A 15,391-nucleotide genomic window follows, 5' to 3' on the forward strand; every position below is an offset into this window, starting at 1 on the left:
TTTTTTAATATTTCATTTATTTATTTGACAGACAGAGATCATAGATAGGCATAGAGAGAAGGGGGAAGCAGGCTCCCTGCTGAGCAGAGAGCCCGACGTGGGGCTTGATCCCAGGACCCTGAGATCATGACCCGAGTGAAGGCAGAGGCTTAACCCACTGAGCCGCCCAGGGACCCCCTGGCTGCCTTCTTTTCTGCACCCTGGAATCTTTCATTGAACTCCACTCAAATGACAGCTCTTTCACAAAGCTACCCCTAATGATACCAAACAGAATTAATTTCTTCTACATTCTCTTTTCATCCATAACACTCAAGGCCTAATAAGTCATTTACCTTGCATGTATATTAGCTGTGCTACAAAATGTCACCTATATTTATACAGCACATAATAAACCATAGAAAAGAAACTTAAGATTAGTAAATAGATTGATGGCTGCACTTTCTCTTGGCCTCTCCTTTGTCCTTCTACACCTCTATTACTATTCTTGTGATGCTTAGTCATTGTTAATTTATGGTCCATCTTCTTCATTAAACTGTCAGCACCTTGAGGCAGGATCTTCTATCTCTGTTTTTAGAGTGTCTGGCCCATAGTAAAGGCTCATAATTTCTTGGTAAAAATCTGCCAGCCCCACCAAACTGTGAGGCCGTATTATGTGCCTGCTTTCTTTATGGCTATATCCCCAGAATCTCACATAGTGCTCAGAACAGCACAGACATGCAATGTGTTTTTGTCTAATAAATTAATATATCCTAGCTTTTGTCAAATAGGATCTGTGTTTTAGATATTGTCTGTGTTCAATTCTTTCCTCGATAGTAAAGCTATCTTCCCTCCTTAAACTCCCCACCTTGAATACCATTATCGGCTTTTAATGCAGAAGTGTCCAATTAGAATTGATTTTCTATATGAAATAAATGTCCAAAAATTACAAAGTCCTAACTAGAGCTAAATTCTGATAATAGATTGTCAGACTTGGCAAACAAAGTTTGGAGCAGAGAAAAAGAAGCTCTTAAATAATATCACTTAGCCTGACATGAAACATTGATTGGGTAACTGAAATGACCTTCTAAAATGAAACGGACTACAATGATTATTAATACAGTTTCACAATCATACCAAACTGAACTGGCAAGGGAGAAAAATAGAAGAGAATCACACAATTCATTGCATAATGAAAATCATATTTTTTCCTTCTCTAATTACTTGGTGGTGGTTTACAACTTCAGAACTGATTTCTCATAAAATTGCAAATAAACACTTCCCATTCTAGGGGTCTCCCCCACCCCACTTGCCACAAATCCTCTTCTAGGAGACATCCCAAGAACTCCTACTCTTTACCACTTTCAGACTATGAACTACAAATATCTGTGGTTGTCTACACAGTCTCAAAAGAACAAAACAAGCAAGCTAAAAAATGCACTAATTTAAGAAAAATCTTTCATCTTCTACAAAGTGGAGATAATAACTCATTGATCATAAATTCTTCCAGTCAGATGCTTTTTTTTTTATAATGTGAGGACCCAATTCTTATTAGCCTCCTCATTTTAAAAGACCAGATCCCAAACCTATGTGTTTAGCTGCGCTGTAGAATGTTATCAATATTCATATAGCATCTACTAATCAAAAAGGAAAATTCAGTGACCATAAAATACTGCAAAAGAGTGCATATTCTCTTGACCTCTCCTCAGTTCTTTAATGTCCTATGTATATCTCTATTAGTGTTATAATGTTTAGTAAATGTTTATTTCTGGTCTTTTCCAATAGATGATCAGTTTCTTGAAGACTTGCATGGTTGTTGTTTTTTTTTTAATTTTTAAAATTTATTTTTAGTGTAACAGTATTCATTGTTTTTGCACCACACCCAGTGCTCCATGAAATCCATGTCCTCTCCAATACCACCTGGTTCCCCCAACCTCCCACCCCCCACCCTTTCAAACCCCTCAGATTGTTTTTCAGAATCCATAGTCTCTCATGATTCACCTCCCCTTCGAATTTCCATCAGCTCCCTTCTCTCCATCTCCCCTTGTCCTCCATGCTATTTGTTATGCTCCACAAATAAGTGAAACCATATGATAATTGACTCTCTGCTTGACTTATTTTACTCAACATAATCTCTTCCAGTCCCGTCCATGTTGTTAAAAAGTTGGGTATTCATCCTTTCTGATGGAGGCATAATACTTCATAGTGTACATGGACCACATCTTCCTTATCCATTTGTCCGTTGAAGGGCATCTTGGTTCTTTCTACAGTTTGGCGACCATGGCCATTGCTCCTATAAACATTGGGGTACAGATGGCCCTTCTTTTCACGACATCTATATCTTTGGGGTAAATACCCAGGAGTGCAATTGCAGGGTCATAGGGAAGCTCTAGTTTTAATTTCTTGAGGAATCTCCACACTGTTCTCCAAAGAGGCTGCACCAACTTGCATTCCCACCAACAGTGGAAGAGGGTTCCCCTTTCTCCACATCCCCTCCAACACATGTTGTTTCTTGTCTTGTTAATTTTGGCCATTCTAACTGGTGTAAGGTGATATCTCAATGTGGTTTTCATTTGAATCTCCCTGATGGCTAGTGATGATGAACATTTTTTTCATGTGTCTGATAGCCATTTGTATGTCTTGATTGGAGAAGTGTCTGTTCATATCTTCTGCCCATTTTTCAATATGATTCTCTGTTTTGTGTGTGTTGAGTTTGAGGAGTTCATTATAGATCCTGGATATCAACCTTTTGTCTGTACTGTCATTTGCAAATATTTTCTCCCATTCCGTGGGTTGCCTCCTTGTTTTTTTGACTGTTTCCTTTGCTGTGCAGAAGCTTTTGATTTTGATGAAGTCCCAAAAGTTCATTTTCACTTTTGTTTCCTTTGTCTTTGGAGACGTATCTTGAAAGAAGTTGCTGTGGCTGATATCAAAGAGGTTACTGCCTATGTTATCCTCTAGGATTCTGATGGATTCCTGTCTCCTGTTGAGGTCTTTTATCCATTTTGAGTTTATTTTTGTATACGGTATAAGAGAATGGTCGAGTTTCATTCTTCTACATATAGCTGCCCAGTTTTCCCAGCACCATTTATTGAAGAGACTGTTTTTTTTTTCCACTATATATTTTTTCCTGTTTTGTCGAAGATTATTTGACCATAGAGTTGAGGATCCATATCTATGTGTCTATTTTTATGCCAGTACCATGCTGTCTTGGTGATCACAGCTTTGTTGTAAAGCTTGAAATCAGGTAACGTGATGCCCCCAGTTTTATTTTTTATTTTTTTTATAATTTATTTTTTATAAACATATATTTTTATCCCCAGTTTTATTTTTGTTTTTCAACAATTCCTTCGTGATTCAGTATCTCTTCTGATTCCATACAAATTTTTGGATTATTTGCTCCAGCTCTTTGAAAAATACTGGTGGCATTTTGATTGGAATGGCATTAAAAGTATAGATTGCTCTAGGCAGTATAGACATTTTAACAATGTTTATTCTTCTGATCCAAGAGCGTGGAATGGTCTTTTTGTGTCTTCAATTTCTTTCATGAGTGTTCTGTAGTTCCTCAAGTATAGTTCTTTTACCTCTTTGGTTAGGTTTATTCCCAGGTATCTTATGGTTCTTGGTGCTATAGTAAATGGAATCGATTCTCTAATTTCCCTTTCTGTATTATCATTGTTAGTGTATAATAAAGCCACGGATTTCTGTACATTAACTTTGTATCCTGCCACGTTGCCACGTTGCTGAATTGCTGTATGAGTTCTAGTAGTTTGGGGGTGGAGTCTTTTGGGTTTTCCATATAAAGAATCATGTCATCTGCAAGAGAGTTTGACTTACTCATTGCCAATTTGGATTTTTTATTTCTTTTATTTCTCTTTGTCATCTGATTGCTGTTGCTAGGACTTCTAATACTATGTTGAACAAGAGTGGGGAGAGTGGACATCCTTGTGGTGTTCCTGATCTCAACAGGAAGGCTGCAGGCTTTTTCCCATTGAGGATGATATTTGCTGTGGGTCTTTCATAGACTTATGAAGTTCAGGAATGTTCCCTCTATTCCTTTACTTTGAAGCGTTTTAATCAGGAATGGATGCCGGATTTTGTCAAATGCTTTTTCTGCATCAATTGAGAGGACCATGTGGTTCTTCTCTCTTCTCTTATTAATTTGTTCTATCACATTGATCGATTTGTGAATGTTGAACCATCCTTGTAGCCCAGGGATGAATCCCACCTGGTCATGGTGGATAATCTTTTTAATGTGCTGTTGGATCCTGTTTGCTAGGATCTTGTTGAGAATCTTAGCATCCATATTCATCAGTGATATTGGTCTGAAATTCTCCTTTTGGTAGGGTCTTTGCCTGGTTTGGGGATCAGAGTAATGCTGGCTTCATAGTCTGGAGGTTTTCCTTCTGCTTCAATTTTTTGAAACAGCTTCAGGAGAATAGGTGTTATTTCTTCTTTGAAAGTTTGGTAGAATTCCCCAGGGAATTCGTCAGGACCTGGGCTCTTGTTTTTTGGGAGGTTTTTGATCACTGCTTCAATCTCATTACTAGATATCGGTCTATTCAGGTTGTCAATTTCTTCCTAGTTCAATTTTGGGAGTTTATAATTTTCCAGGAATGCATCCATTTCATCTAGGTTGCTTAGCTTATTGGCATACAACTGTTGATAAAAACTTCTGATGATTCTTTCTACCTCCTTGGTAGATATATACAGAACATTCCACCCTAAAACAACAGAATATTCATTCTTCTCAAGTGCACCTGGAACCTTCTCAAGAATAGACAACATACTGGGTCACAAATCAGGACTCAATTGATACCAAAAGACTGATATTATTCCCTGCACATTCTCAGATCACAATGCTTTGAAACTGGAGCTCAATCATAAGGAAAAGTTTGGAAGGTGTTAGTTGTGATCTCTTTCTTTTCATTCATAATTTTATGAATTTGGGCTTTCTCTTTTCTTTTGGATTAGTGTGGCCAATAGTTTATCTATCTTATGGATTCTTTCAAAAAACGAGCTTCTAGTTTCATTGCTATGTTCTACTCTATCTCTGGTTTCACCCTCATTGATCTCAGCTCTAATTTTGATTATTTCCCTTCTTATTTTGGGAGTTGGTTTGATTTGTTGATTCTCCAGTTCTTTAAGGTGTAGAGACAGCTGGTGTGTTCTGGATTTTTCAGTTTTTCTGAGGGAGGCTTGGATGGCTATGTATTTCTCCCTTAGGACCACCTTTGCTGTATCCCATAGGTTTTGGACTGAAGTGTCTTCATTCTTATTGGTTTCCATGAATTGTTTCAGTTTTTCTTTGATCTGGTTGATCCAAGTGTTCTTAAGCAAGATGGTCTTTAGCTTCCAGGTGTTTGAGTTCCTTCTGAACTTATCCTTATGATTGAGCTCCAGTTTCAAAGCATTGTGATCTGAGAATGTGCAGGGAATAATCTCAGTCTTTTGGTATCAATTGAGTCCTGATTTGTGACCCAGTATGTTGTCTATTCTTGAGAAGGTTCCATGTGCACTTGAGAAGAATGAATATTCTGTTTTAGGGTGGAATGTTCTGTATAGATCTATGAGGTCCATCTGGTCAAATGTGTCATTCAATGCTCTTGTTTATTGATTTTCTGCTTTGATGATCTATTTCTGAGAGGTGTGTTAATATCCTACTATTAATGTATTCATATCAATAGGACTATCTTGATTAACAGTTTTCTTATGTAATTGGCTGCTCCCATATTGGGGGCATAGATATTTACAATTGTTAGATTATCTTGGTGGCCAGTCCCTTTAAGAATGATGTAGTGTCCTTTTGTATCTCTGACTACAGTCTTTAGTTTAAAATCTAATTTGTCTGATAAGAGAATCGCTACCCCAGCCTTCTTTTGAGGCCCATTGGCATGAAAGATGCTTCTCCATCCCTTCACTTTCAGTCTGGGTGTATCTTTAGGTTCAAAATGGGTCTCTTGTAGACAACATATGGATGGGTCCTGTCGTTTTATCCAATATGCAACCCTGTGCCATTTTATGGGTGCATTTAGGCCATTCACATTGAGAGTGATTATTGATAAATTTTTATTGACATCGTGTTACCTTTGAAGTCTTTCTTTCTGTAGATTGTCTCTATATTTCTGTTCAATGCTATTCTTAGGATTTTTCCTCTTTTATAGAACCTCCCCTTAATAGTTCCTGCAGTGCTGGCTTGGTGGTTGCATAGTCTTTTAAGCCTTGCCGGTCTTGGAAACTCTTTATCTCTCCATCCATTTTGAATGTCAGTCTTGCTGGATAAAGTATTCTTGGCTGCGTGTTCTTCTCATTTAGTGCCCTGAATATATCTTGCCAGCCCTTTCTGGCTTGCCAGGTCTCTGTGGACAGGTCTGACGTTATTCTGATGGGCTTTCCTCTGTAAGTAAGAAGCCTCTTTGTCCTAGCAGCTTTCAAGAGATTATATCTACAATTATGATTCCTCAATTTAACTATCAGGTGCCTTGATGTTTTTTTGGAATCTATAATCTTGGGTGGGGACTGTTCGGCCTCTAGTACATGAACACTGGTTCCATTTGTGAGATTGGAAAAATTTTCATGAAGAACTTGTTCCACTATATCTTCTAGACTTTCTTTCTTTCTCCTCCCCTTCAGGGATTCCAATAATTCTGACGTTGGAACGTTTCATGGCATCATTTATTTCCCTGATTCTGTTTTCATGGCTTCTAAGCTGTTTGTTCAAGGCTTCCTCCTGATCCTTTCTGTTTGTCCTCCAGATCACTAATTCTATCTTCTGTCTCAGTTACCCTAGCTTTGAGAGAATTTATATTAGATTGGAACTCATTGAGAGCATTGTGAACCTCATCCCTGGTAGCTTTCAGCTCTTCCCTAACATTGTGAACATCATCCCTGGTCACTTTCAGTTCAGCCCTAATCAATTCCGTTTGGTCATCCATGGCTTTCTCCAACTTACCTATTGCCTGGATAATTGTTAGCCTGAATTCTCTTTCCAACATATTGTCTATGTTGATAGCCATTAGCTCTGTTGCAGAAGGTCCATCCTCTGATTTTTCTTCTGTTGGGCATTCCTCCTCCTAGTCATTTTGGTGAGAGAAGACTGAATGGATGTAGCTGAATGTATTGATCTTGGTGCAGTCAAGGTACACCCTGGAACGTTTCTGAGCAATCAGGGTTCCCCACCCAAATGAGAGAAAAAAGAAAAGAAAAAGAAAGAGAAAGAGATACAGGGAAAAAAAGGGGAAGATAAAAGAAGTTTCAGCCCAAATGGGCCCCAAGGTAAGATTTATGAAGTATACAAGCAAAAACAAAAAGATTGATTAAAGTATATGACAAGAGAAAAAAAAACCATATATATATACATATTATATATACATATATATGTAATATAAAAGCAAATAAAGGAAGAACCTCATCAAAAAGAACCCCAAGTGTAAGATTTATATACTATCAGGACAAACACAAAAACAGACACTGGTGGAAGAAAAAGATGGGAGAGTGGTTATAAATTCTCAGTATGGGCAAGGAAGTTTGTTTTGATTCTTCCCGGATATATCTTGATATCTTTGTTAAAGGACTCAACTTTCCTAAGATAAAGGGGGATTAAGAATTGGTTTACCTATAGGGGTAGTATTGATTGGGGAAATAGGATTACTTTGAAGTTTAACTCTATATGAATATTAGAAAATAAAAATAAAAAATGAATAAACTAGACTAAACTAAACTAAAATTTTAAAAGAAATTTAAAAAATAGAAATGTGAAAGAAAAACACAGGTATTTGTATCAAAGTTCAGGTTAGAATGTTATTATGGAGTTTGATGTACTGGACATATCATTGTGATGGTAAATAGGTTAAAAAATTACCTATATAAAAAATGAGCCAGAATAGTGGGAACGAGTTAAAAATGAAAGTTGTCCTATGAAGTAGTGATGGTTGTTCTTTTAGTATTTTTTTTTTTTCTTTCCTGGTTGGTTTTTCTATGGGAGGGGCCTGCCACATGGGTTTTCAGTCAATGATCTTCCCTGAGTTAAATCCTCCTGCCCCCCTCAAGGGGGTGGGCTCTGAGGAAACCGGTTTTTTCATGCTTTTGTTCTCTGGATTTTTTATGTTTGTTTACTTTTTTTTTTTTCCTCTTGCCTTGACCGCTTTTGATGGCTTTTGTATGTTTAGAGGAAAGCAAACTGCACCCTGACCTCCCTCTTCAGAGAGAAACCTCAGTCTGCTCTCCTGTGGGTGCTGCAGAGCCCGTATAAATTCCCCCTTGGCCACTGGCAGAGCAGGTTCTGAGTTGTGGTCCCTGGGGACGCAGGATCTTCTGCTTGTACCCAAAACCACAGCAGCGGCGGCTATCTGGGCAGCTCCAGACTACTAGAGAGGTTCCAAGCAGCGATTGCATACTGAGGTTTTCCCACTGGCCCGGGCTGTGGTCCCTCTGGGGGGCACCCAGAGTGCCTGGTCCCTCTGGGTCTAAGAGCACCAGGCTTGCAGGCACCTCTCTCAGGGGAGGTTGTGGGTCACACACTCGTCTCAGGCTCTGAGAGCAGGGTGCCCGTCCGAGAGCACCAGGCACTTCTCTCGGGAGAGTATTCTCTGGCTCTGAAACAATGGCACATGTCTAAGAGCATTGGATGGGCCTTCAAGCACCTCTCCCAGGGGAGGGTGAGGGGCATGTGTGTCTCAGGCTCTGTTACCACCGCTCTTGGCATTCTGCTGTCTGGTGAGGTTCCCAGCCCCTCACAGGAGCCAGACCCCATGCATTCTTGAGTGCGATGGCTGCTCAGGGACCAAGACTTGGTTTCTCTGCCGCACTCTCTGGCTCAACACCAGGGGAGGCTGTCCTGGGTCCGGGGACTTAAGCCCCTGTCCCTAGCTGCCCCAATTCCCACAACTTCCCCCCCCCAACCCACAATCCTTTGTTCTTTTTGAGTGCTTTCAACCAGTCTCCAAGTTAATGCTGGTCTCCAGATGCAGGCACTCTTGTATTAGGGATATTACTTTCCAATGGGTCACCTCTGGTGGCTCCCTCCCCCTTTTGTTTATCTTCAGATATCAGTCTGAAGTTCCCACTCCACTTTACCTGCCCACTGGCATCTTCTGCCCCTGTAGAGATCCTGATGTGTCTAATTCTGATCTCAGACTGATTTCATGGGTGATCAGAGTTCTTTGGTAGGTAATCAGCTCACTTTAGAGTACAGGTTGAAAAGGCACCTCCTCCTACTTCCCTGCCATCTTGTCTCCCCTCACTTGCATAGTTTTCTACATGTGCATCTGTATTTTCTCTAACTGTATCCTGAGTGCTAAGTCTATGGCAATAACTTTGTCAATTTAATCCATCAATGAAATTATTTGGTATATAGTACTACAGACCTGATACATTTGGATCATGAGGACAGATCTTGATTAACTTGAACCATTTTTAATTTTGCTAAAGCACACACAGCTGAATACTAATAGGTCATCACTATTAAAATACAATCTCCTTATATTCTGCTATAGTATAAACAAAAGGCAAAGAACTATAAATAGTGAGGACTAGTTGAGTGAAGACCCAGTTAATGCAGCATTTAACCCAAAGTATCCTCTAAACTCCATAAACCATTTAAAAGCATCCTCCTTATGAAGTGAAGCAAAATTTTAAGTCCATATAAACCTATAATTTTAGGTCTGATAGAGAATGTATTATGAGTGACCCCTTGAAAGTCAGAACAGTAATCTGCTTCTGACCTTCAAAGTCCATCAGATTCTGCAAACAAGAACCAGATTATTGGGAACTTTTTTTTGTAATTTTATTTTTTTTTTCAGTGTTCCAAGATTCATTGTTTATGCACCACAGCAAGTGCTCCTTGTAATACATGCCCTTCTTAATACCCACCACCAGGCTCACCCAACTGCCCACTCCCTCTCCTCCAAAACCTCAGTTTGTTTCTCAGATCAGTCTTTCATGGTTCATCTCTCCCTCCAGTTTCCCCCAACTCCCTTCTCTCCAACTTCTAATGTCCTCCATGTGAAACCATATGATAATTGGCTCTCTCTGCTTGACTTATTTCACTCAGCATAATCTCCTCCAGTCCCATCCATGTTGATACAAAAGTTGGGTATTCATCCTTTCTGATGGAGGCATAATACTCCATTGTATATATGGACCATATCTTTATCCATTCATCTGTTGAAGGGCATCTTGGCTCCTCCCACAGTTTGGCGACTGTGTCTTTTGTAAGTTTTACAATGCTTGTGATCACTTTTTCACATAAATTGCCCTTTTTGTTTATCAGGATGGGTGGTCATTCTGATGGAGGTCCAGAACCAAGATAGGAATGGTGACCAGGCAAGCCTGAGGGCACTATATTAGCATAACTTACAGAATAATCTATGGATTCTATAAGCAGTATACATGTATGCATTATTTAATCAAAACAACTCTGACATAGGACACTACTATTCCTATTTTGCAGATGATAAAACTGAAGGACAAAGGTCAAGAGACATGACCAAGGTGACCTAACTGGCTATGTAGCAATAGCTTGGAACCAAGTGGTAACAGGCTGGAATTGCTAGTTCTCTGGGACTTTTTTCTTTATTCTGGGGAATGACAGAATCTCTAGCACAGAGCTGCCACTCCGTGGTTGGTAGATAGGACATATAGGACTTTCTAGCTACAACACTATCAGTCAGTTGACAAAGTAAGTAGGATTTTGGACTCACAAAATACTTGGGCTCACAAAATTATAAGAGGCAGGTACTGTTTTTCTTAGCAAGGAAGGAGTCAGTGTGAGGGGTAATAAAACTGGAGGGTTCAGAGTTAGACATAGTAGACTATAGAATTAAAAGCCCCCAAAGGGCCCTATCAGGAGATACAACTTAAAATTCATCTTTGAAAAGGTTGTCATCAAAACAGAGGCAAAGAACCAGGGAAAAGTTCCAATAAGGACAGAGAAGGTTAACTTTTAATCTTTTTTAAGCCAAAAAAAAAAAAAATTAGATTTTTAAAAAATATTTTAATATTAAATAAATTTTTTAACATTTAATAATGTCCAATAAGGACAGAGAAGGTTAACTTTTAATCTTTTTTAAGCCAAAAAAAGAATTAGATTTTTTTTTTAATATAACCTTCTTAGAATCACTTTTCCTAAAGTATAGATAGGGAAGCTGTCCTGGATTCAATAAAGGACTGACATGGGAAGGTTATAAATGTCCACTCATATCACCTAGATGATTTTAAAGAGTAGTTCTAAAGGTCTTTAACCAAGGTTTTGAAGTTTTAAAAATTGGTAACATTCATGTGAACAAAAATGGGTTTTTGAAAATGAGTATTTCCTATGTATGAGCTATATGATTTTATGCTTAAAAGTGAAAGGTTACAAAATACATTTGACTATTACATTCTACATATTCAGGCTTGGTCATTCACATAAGACTATCTTTTATGTAAATTTTTTATTTCCTTATTCATGAGAGATCTGGTTATATGAACTCTTCTATCCATGGGCAATTACTATACTTAAAGTCTTGCTGTGTAGACCCATCATGGTATATGGGTTTTTCACACTGGAAGGAAACTATACAAGGGGAAGACTGACCAAGAATTGAAAAGTTATGTGAACCAAACCAAATTCTAGAGAGCTGTATAAATTTCCAGAGTGGAAGCAAAAGATAAATGCCAGATTCCAACCACACATGGTTGTGAAAATTTTCAAAGGAAAATTCCAAGAAGCCAAAATTCTACTGTTTCCTTTGTAGTTGTTTGAAAATAAAGCAACCAGCTGGGATCCCTTTTATTTGCACATCTGAAAGTATGCAGCAGTGTGGCAATGGTTTTCTAAAATGAATAAATAATGTGCTTTTTGGAATCATTGAATCATAGATTTTGAAGAGTTCCTAAGAGGATATCCTCCTATTTTCAAGTGAAATTGCACCTTGGCAATCTTAAAGAAATTTTTTTTTAAAAAACATGCAGTAAAGTCTAAAATTCGGAGTATATTATAAATGCCTCCAGAATTATAAGTGCAACTTCCTGAGTGCCAATATCAGATAATAAGCATTTTACATAACTGTTTGAAGATCCTCACAACAATATCTCAGTGAGTTATTATCTCCATTTTACAAAATAGAACATGTGTTTTGGAGAACTCAAGCAATTTGTACCTCAAACTTGACAGTCACTAGGGGCCAAAATTCAGAATCTCTGGTTCCAGCAAGTTGGAGCTCTTCTCGCCACATTCCCACTAATCTTCATTGGAGAGACCCCAAGTTCATCATGTTGCATTTTAGATGGTCAAAATACCATCAGAATGGCAGGAGAATATACTTTTTTCCATTTGTCAATCTAGATATCTGCTGACATAATCTCATTTGACTATACATTCTCTCTAAAGTTTATGTAAACTTAGGGTCTCTATTGATATAATCTCAGTAATGGTTTATAACTCAAAATGTGAAGTGAGATTAAAAGTTGTACCTCTGCTTTGAAAAAGATGTAACTTTTTGGTATTTCAAGATTTTTAACCCATTAAGTGTTTACTTAAATTCCAGCTAAACATACAGGGTAATATTAGTTTTAGGTGTGTAATAAAGGGAGTTAACACTTCCATACATCACCCAATGCTCATCACAAGTGTTCTTAATTCCCATCACTTATTTAATCCATCTCCTGATCCACCTCCTCTCTGTTATATAGTTAAACTCCTCCCCCTCTCTGTCTATAGTTAAAAAGAGGTAAACCAAGCAAGAATCTCTTTGATTTTTGTATCCTACATTGTGTGTTTTGGTGAACTGGATTATCCTAATTTCTTCACTTGCTCATGTGATCTTACAGTATATTATAGGTAGAGAATGCCCTCCATCCCATCCCACACACACATCCCATTAATCTTGGGCTTTGCTATATGACTTGTTTTAGCCAGTGCAGTATAACTGGCTATGACTAAAGGCTATAAATGTGTTTGATTCGGCTCCTTGCACTCCTATTCTCTGCGATGAAAAGAATATACCTGGGGTACTCTAATCCAAAAAGAACATGAAACCATGTCTCTACAGCCTAAAGCAGACAAATGAATAAGAAAATTCAATGCTTGTTGTAAGCCACAGAGTTTGCAGGCTTTCATACAACACTATCATAGCAATGGCTAACTAATGCAATAATGGTGTGGTCTAACTGGTTACAGAGCTCAAGGACACTGGTACTTGTGGTGAACCCACCAATAATCCAATTTGTATAACAAGCTATAGAATACAACTTTTAAAAGGTTGTATTTTAAAAAAATTAAAAAATAAAAAGGTTTTACTTTAGAGGAAAGCATGAGAATGTGAGCGTGAAGAGTGTGAGAGTGGTGGGCGGAGGGGCAGAGGGGGAAGAAGGGGGAAAGAACCCCAAGCATATTCTGTGCTGAGCATGAAGCTAGATGCAGGGTTCCATGCCCCAACCCTGAGATCACACTCCAGCCGAAACCAAAAGTCTGCTAAAACAACCGAACCACACTGTGTCCCTTGGAATACAATTTTTTAAGGACTTGGGAATAATAGATTTTCACTCCAGGCCACTCAAAGAATGAAACCTTAGAATAAACTGGTAGGTACTAGTTCAGAAGGCACCTAGAAAGATTGGACCTCTTGAGGTAGGAATAAGTTGCAAGAGGAGAGTGTTCACAGTAGAATCCTTGAAATAAGGCAAAAGCCACCTAGGATCCATGTAAGAGAAAAGCTGGAACCACACAGGTTATAATAGGGAAGGGCACTACAAGCTATGGCTGGAATCCCTTAATCTAAAGGCAAAATGATCACTCTTCAATAGTAGCGCAGCTCTTAGGTATTTCCCTTTGGTTGCCGTGGCCCAGAGAAAGAAATAAAAATATAATAGGAAAAGATTCATTAAAATACAGAGAATGGTACCAGTTTTATTTTTAAATCTGGAGGAACACTGGAGATCCATACTCTAATTTCATAGTCCATAAACAAATCCAAAGAAGGTAGACATGTTGCCAAATTTGCCCAGGATCTTAACAGTGAAGGTAGATTGAGAGCCTATTCGGCTAATTATTCAACTGGGTTCTCCTTTTGCTACTCATAAGCAGGTAATACTATATTTCAAGCACCTCAAAATCATTTGTATTAAGTATCTGAGTGTTTCTGTTTAGTTAGGGATCATGTTAGTGAATTCAGTTTATAACTGATATTAATAGATTTCAGGAAGACTGATAATCAGTTATCCTCAAAATCATTAAACATTTTACTAACTTTTAGCAGAGTTTAGATAACTTTATTTTGTAACATTTGATATATATGTAAGAATGTATATAACATTCATATCGTGAAGCAAAATAGTTAAAATACCTAGGGACTCCTTCCCAACACATCCATGTAACCACTATTCTGAATTTTGTGTTTAACATGCATTATATTTTATGCTTTTATTATATGTGTATATGTATATATGAATCTATACTTGCTTGGCTTGAACTTCACAAAGGTGATGTAAGACTTTTAAAACTCCTTTTTCTACAGTCAAATCATGTTCTATGTATGGTTGTTCTTTTTCACTGCTTTATAATATTTAATGAATACAGCATAATTAAATTTGTTTTCCTCTCCATAGATACTTGCATTGTTTTCCTTCATTATTACAAATTTTTCCATTAAAAAAAAATCCTGTATCCTTGGTGAATGTAAATGAGTTTCTCAGGTTTATATATCCAGAAGTGGACTTGGCTGGTTGCATGTGCAAAAACCCATGTTACCAGTGGTTGATGTGAGAACTCAGAACATCTGGCATCCCCTGGCTTAAATTTTTGGCAATGCAGAGGTTAAGTTGTATCTCATGTATATTTTATTTGCATTTTCCTGATTTCTAATGATACACATCTTTTCATAAGCTTTTCTATTTTAAAGTTTTCTCTTGAGATTTCCCTTTGAAATGTCTGTTCGTGTCTTTTTATCTCTATTGGAATTTTGTTAACTTTTAGTAACCTGTAACATTTCTTTACATAGTTGATGCCAATTCATTTTCAGTTATTGATATATTCTTCAGGTTTTTACTTGTTTTCACTCTTTTTGATGTCCTTTGATGAAAAGAAACTTAAAAGTGTGAAAATGATTGATCTTTAGTGATTTATGTGTTAACTTAAAAAACCTTTCATGTGCTGAACTCTTAAAAAATAGTTGCCCTTACATTAGCCTTTGAGAATTTTAAAGTTTTCCTTCTGCATTTTAAATTTTAATCCACTTGAGAATGGTTTTGTGTGTGCCATGTGCTCAGTCCCTCCACACCATGAATTTGAATAGTCATATATTTCTATAGTGATTTATAAAGGCATTTAAATCAGACATCAAATTATCATAAATTTATGAATTTGTGATCTCTCTATACTATTCCATTGCTCAATGTTCCTATCCCTGTATTAACACCAGATTCTTCATATTCAAAA

The sequence above is a fragment of the Mustela lutreola genome, chromosome 3 (assembly GCF_030435805.1).
Source record: "Mustela lutreola isolate mMusLut2 chromosome 3, mMusLut2.pri, whole genome shotgun sequence".
Taxonomy (NCBI): domain Eukaryota; kingdom Metazoa; phylum Chordata; class Mammalia; order Carnivora; family Mustelidae; genus Mustela; species Mustela lutreola.